We start from the raw sequence: 6408 nt of genomic DNA, 5'->3' as shown, positions 1-6408 counted from the left end.
GTAGCAGTTTCCATCAGCACCCCACGAGATCCACGCATGGGCTGGTGGGCTGACATGATGAAACGTCTAGGGGGTGGGGAGGTCCCATGGACTGCATTTGACGATGACTTCTTTACCTGGTGGGATCAGTAGATCATCGCCATAGATGACTACCCCTATGCTAGGTTGGATTTTCGAGGAGATCCTGATCTAGCATTACCACTGAACGCAGCATGGGGCGACATTGGTAAGTATTTTTTTGATTTTATGATTTTTTTGATTTTATGATTTTTTGGATTTTTCAAATCTAATGATGAATTTTGAAAAATATTTTTGATGGGATTCAAATGAATAATATGATGATCATGTTCTAGATATTGGGCCGATACGACCATATGGGTTCCCGTAGCATGGACGACACGTTGAGGAGCCGAAGAGGCGGCTGCTGATACAGAACGACTTCTACATAACGTCCAACGACACTTGGCAAGACTAAGTCACTGAGTACCGATGGCTACCGTAGAGGACCTTCCTAAGGATATGCAGCGTCATGTGGTTGGCATGCCACGTGACTGGGTTCGCACTTTTCGGTGTGTGGCCAATGCGATAGTTACCTACTTAGCCGCTCATCCTGAGCCGGGGCATTAGATATGCCAAACATGATTATGGGCATTTGAGTCCCAATTTCGTATATTTTATTGTGATGAATGATTGATGTGCCAGTCTAATGCTTGATTAGCGATAGAATCAGCTAACCAATTATGAGATCTTGGAATGTGCATATAATTAATATAAGTAAATGATCTTTGCAACAACCTCACCCTTAAATACTGGCGATATAAACATGGATCCCTTACCCGATAAATGTTGTTTAATTGTGGCACTATCAATTGAGAATCAAGATAAACTACCAATGAGTCGATCTCGTGAGAAATTGCCTCGGATAGTAAATTAATAACGGCAGCATACTCAACCATATTGTTTGAAGTAGGACCAATGCATACTCCCCTTGATATCATCAATTGACCAGTTGGATAATAGAGTACCCAAGCTGCGGAAGCGAGATTCCGAGTGTGCCGACTAGCACCATTGGCGAATCCAAAATAGACCAAGTCATCCATCACCACCTGTGACAGTAGACCAAAAGTGTTGATATCAAAAACTCTCGATGATATATGTACAAAGAAGCCATTGCCTAACTCCTACTTAAGCAAAGTACTTCTTTAGGTAGAGCCCGTTTCGGGGCTCCGCCAGCTTGTTTCCCTAAAAATCGATTAACTCATATGACCCTTTTTCTAAAACTCGTTTAACAATGAAAGGACCGTATCACATAGGCTTAAACTTGCCTGCCCCCAAGGTGTCCTTATCTTGGTCATAGACTAAGAGAAGGTCACCTTCAGAAAAGACTCGAGGACGGACAACTTTATCATACTACGTTTTAACCCTTTTCTTATGAGCCTCATTCATCGTGGCGTCATTTCGACGCTGCTCATCGAGATGTTCCAGGTGAAGGAGGTGCTCTTCGAGACTTGAAGTCTTTGGAAGGAGCTCAACAGCTAACTTAAGAGATGGAATTTCACATTCAACCGGAAAGATAGATTCCATCCCATAAACCAACTGAAAAGGTGTAAAACCAGTAGCAGTCTTTACGGAGGTTCGGTATGCCCAAAGAGCCGAATACAACATAACATGCCAATTGGACCGATTTTTGTCGATTTTCCATTGGAGGATCGTTTTAAGAGTTTTATTGATTGCCTCGACCTGTCCATTGGCCTGAGGATAATAAGGAGACGAATTCTCCTGCCGGAAACCCAATTTTAGAGCCAATTCAGACATCAGTTGATTATGGAAATGACTGCCATGATCAGTGACAATATCTCTCAGGATACCGAATCTTGAGATAATCTGATTAAAAAGGAACAACGCTGCCGTGTCATTATCATTTTTATAAGTGGGCATGGCCTCGGCCCACTTCGTAAAGTAGTCTACAGCCACGATAATGTACTTGTCATTCGCTGCTGAAGGCGGATTACAAGTTGTAAAGTCAATACCCCACTTAGTAAAGGGACCGACGGTGAAAATGGGAAAAAGAGGAGCTGGATGTGCATGCATCTTCCGAGTATAAATTTGACAGGGGTGACAGCATTTGACCGCTTCAACACAGTCTTTAAAGAGTGAAGTCCAAAAATAGCTGGCACGCAAGATGCGATGGGCTGTTGCAAGCCCTGATAGATGAGCACCACAAGCTCCACTGTGGCAGTCATTTAGCACTGAATTTTCTTCCTCTAAGGTTAAACAGCGCCGAAGGATTGAATCAACCCCTCGACGGTATAATGTGTCACCAATGATAACATAATTTTTAGCCAAGTGACGTAATTTTCGACGTTCATCCTTAGAGAAAGTAGAGGGAAACTTTGAAGTCTGGAGATAGACAATGATATCTCCATATCAAGGGTCGAGTGAAGAGATGAGGAATAAATGTTCGTCGGGAAAACTTTCCTCATAAACAGTATCCTCTCCACAAGGCAGCTTAGAAATTAGCTCAACGAAAACCATGGATTTCTTAGACTTGGTAGACAAGAACTCGAGATCAAATTCTTGCAAAATGACTATCCATCAATTATATTTTCCCCCAATCACTCGCCTACCGAGGAAAAATTGAAATGGATTGACCGCTGCTAAGACAAATGTTTTGCGTAGCAGGATATAATGATGGAGCCGCTGGACAGCATGGACAGCTGCCAAGGCCAACTTCTCAACTGGAGAATAGTGAAGTTCAGGACCTATTAAGCCTCAGCTCAAATAATAAATCACATGCTCGGTGAGAGCATCGTCCTCCTGAACGAGAACCATACCAATGGTTGATTCTGTTGTAGTGAGATATAAAAGGAAGTCTCTACCATAATCCGGTAGACTCAAAAGCGGGGCAGAGACTAATGCCTTTTTCAAAGCATCAAACGACCGCTGCTCAAAGTCATCCCGCACAAATTGAACTCCTTTCCATAGCAAATGCATGAACCCTTTAGTGATCTCGGCATAGTTCGCTATAAACCGTCTTAAGAAATTAGCCTTCCCTTGAAGACTTTGAAGTTGTCGAATTGAGGATGGGGGAGGCAACTGAACTATTGCCTCAACCTTGAAGGGATCAACCCGAATCCCTTCATTTGACACAATGAACCCTAACAACCGACCGGACGTAACCGCGAAAACGCACTTGTTGGGATTCAACCGGATTTTATAAAAACGACATCGCTCGAAAACCATTCGAAGATGACTAGGGTGATCAGTTCTCTTTCGAGAACGAGCAGCGAGATCGTCCAAGTATGCTTCGATGATATGTTTGATGTCATGGAAAGCATATGACATGGCCCGCTGAAAAGTGGCTCCAGCATTTTTAAGACCAAAAGGCATCTTTCTATATGCAAAGGTACCCCAGGGACATATAAAGGTTATCTTATGTTGATCTTCAAGACGGATAGAAATTTGATTATAACCAGAAAAACCATCCATGAAGGAAAAAATATCATTACCCACACACTTGTCGATAATATGATCAATGAATGGCATGGGGTAATTATCTTTCAAACAAGCCTTGTTTAGGTCCCTAAAATCGATGCATACTCGGATTGCTCCTCGCTTTTTATCCATAGGGACTGGATTAGAAACCCAATCAGTAAGAGGAAAAGGGTATATTAAACCCACCTTTAGCAGCTTCTCAACTTCAGCTTTGATAGCTGCTGCTTTCCTAGGATTAACCGGTCAAAGCCTTTGATGAACTGGTTTGGCGTTTTCATACGTCTTGATCTCATGTTGAACTATAGATGGGTAAATGCCAGGCATTTCTTCATAAGACCAAGCAAATACATCTCGAAATTCCTTGAAAAGGTCGGTGTAAATTTGAATTTCTTCAGGGGAACATTCAATTCCGATGAAGAGATTCTCGATCACGTTAGGGTCCCTAGAGATGTTTATAGGTATCATTTTTGAAATCACCGACATATTACCTTCGGCATGAATGTGTGCTGGAGCCAAAGGATTTGACACCGTACAAACATCACTAATAAAGAGCTCGGAGAATGTAGATTCTACTTCCTGTAATGGAGGAAGAAAGTATGAACGATGGTGTAAGTCTCCCCAAGGTCGATCTATACCCATCATTGCTTCGAGGATTGTTTCTTTAGAAGGTAAAACCGAATCTAAGCAGTCCAAGGCAGAGGTAGAATCAAGGCTCTAGGCCAGGGCCACATCACCATCTAACTCCTCTTCGGAAAAAGGAGTAGAGTGGTCGTCTGCAGAGTTGACGATAGACTGATATCTAAGCTCAGCTATAGATATAGGGAATGCCATTCCATTTACTTGTCCTTCAACTAATGTGGTCATAGGTGAAGGCAAGGTCCAAGGGTCTGAAAAATAACGAGTTCGGAAGAACTCTTCTCGAGGAGACTCCTTAGATGATGAAACGACATTGATTCTAGCGATAGGAGGGGGAAGATCAAAGGTACCCATCAATGCGGAATACATCCCCACTCCTAAATTCTCAGTAAGCGGACGCGGGTTATCCACTAAAGGAACAGTAGAGTCAGAGATTGCTTGAGGATCGATTGGACAATAATCCAATTGATCAACCTTAATGATTTTCCCCTCATGAGGAAAGCAAATGACATGAAACGGAGTCGAAACAACGACGTCCATTTCGTATACCCAGTTCCTTCCTAAGAGGAGATTATAGTCTAGGTTAGCATCTATGACTTCTACTTCAATATTGACGACCTTCTCCCCAACACATATAGGAAATGTCGGGATAATCCCATGCGGCTTATGAGAATGACCATCAAATGCAGTCAAGACGGTAGGTGAAGGAACAACCGAAGGCGATCCAATAGCCTTCCAGCATGACATCGACATGACGCACGTGGAATCTCCTTCATCGATAACGGTATGAAAAATGTTAATTTTCCGGTATGTATACTTTATTTGGAAAGCCATATGATGAGGGAGTCTCTTTTTGACATTTAACATGTCAAAAGTGAGCACTAAAGAGTTAGTTGGATCGATTTCCCCAATCGCGGAAAGTAAAGCACTTCGTTGAGCCAGACACGACTGGAGAACCTCTAAAGTGGACATGGCGCACAGACTTTGAGCCAGATCCTCAATAATGGAGTAATTCTGGGCGGCCCTAGCATTAGGATTAATAGTCGCGCGTTTAGCGGAACCTTTCGGTATCCGTGGTATAGTCTCGACAGGGGGTCGCTCAATATGAAGGTCGGTATTTCCGGGAGCAGTCTTGTCCTTGGAAGTTTCGGCTTCACCGTAATCACGTGACCGAGTAGCCACATGGACGTTAGAACCCATCATGAAAACATTTGATGGTTTTTCCCCTTCCTGGTTGCCCCCTGTGGAGGTTCTAGGTTTTGAACTCATGCCAGCAAGAAGTTGCTGCCCTTAGGGAAAAGGGTTGGTTAACACAGCCTGAGAACTAGAAGTCCCTTGCTGCCCTAACAAGCGCTGAGTGTCTTCAGTCTTGGGGCAGAGGTGAGTTAAATGGTATCCACTGCACAACTTGCATGGAAACTTGACTTTCTTTCTAGACTCATTTCTACCACCACCAACATTATTGCCAGATTTATTTGCGTCAGCCTTCCCATCCTGGTTCTTTTTCTTACCTCGTCCTTTCTTTTTCCCATTGGAATTTTGATTTCCTTTGGGGTTATCAGATTGGATGGCATTAATCGAAGATGTTTGGGAAGCCGGAGGGTCAGACGATGTGACTTGGTTGTTAGAAGCAGTTTGTAAAGACAACTACTGCAATTGTTTCAACAAGTTCACCGCATTTGTGTCTACCGACCCAATGATACCATCCGCATGGGGACCTGGCTTCGACTTGGCTATGTAAACCTTAGACCCAGGAGCATTTGGCAAGTATTTTTGTAGGATCCCAGACTGAGAGTAGATCAATTCTAATTGCTTGGCCCTAAAAATGGCTTGCTCCTTAGAGTAGACTCCAGACATGGAGACATCCTTAGAGATCTCAGGTTGTAAAGACTTCAAAAACCATTCGAGATGGTACTCCGGAGGTATTTCGGCTTTAATGAGCCTCTTTCTCTGTCTCCATTCCTGAATATGGTCAGAAATGTGGGTTGCCTTATCTTGAAGAAAAGTGGCCAGAAGTTCAGTTCCGGCATCATAACGGACATGCAACTGGAAATGATTTAAGAAAATATTAGCTAAGTCAGCGAAAGATGTAAAGCTGCCCCTTGGCAACTCTATATACCATTTGGCCGCATTACCAGTGAAGGTGCATTGAAAAAGTCTCAACCTAATCGAGTCATCGATAAGGGAGTTAGATGAGCACCACAAATGGAATGTGGTTACATGGTCGCCTGGGTCTTCACCGCTCTTCCCTTCGAATTTTGGAATGTCCGAAGGGAG

This window comes from Pinus tabuliformis, chromosome 1_1 (genome assembly GCF_031772625.1).
Source record: "Pinus tabuliformis cultivar Carrire ecotype Pingquan chromosome 1_1, CPIR1, whole genome shotgun sequence".
In the NCBI taxonomy this organism is placed as follows: Eukaryota; Viridiplantae; Streptophyta; class Pinopsida; order Pinales; family Pinaceae; genus Pinus; species Pinus tabuliformis.
The sequence above is the reverse complement of the archived record's forward strand: the minus strand, read 5'-3'. Positions refer to the sequence as shown.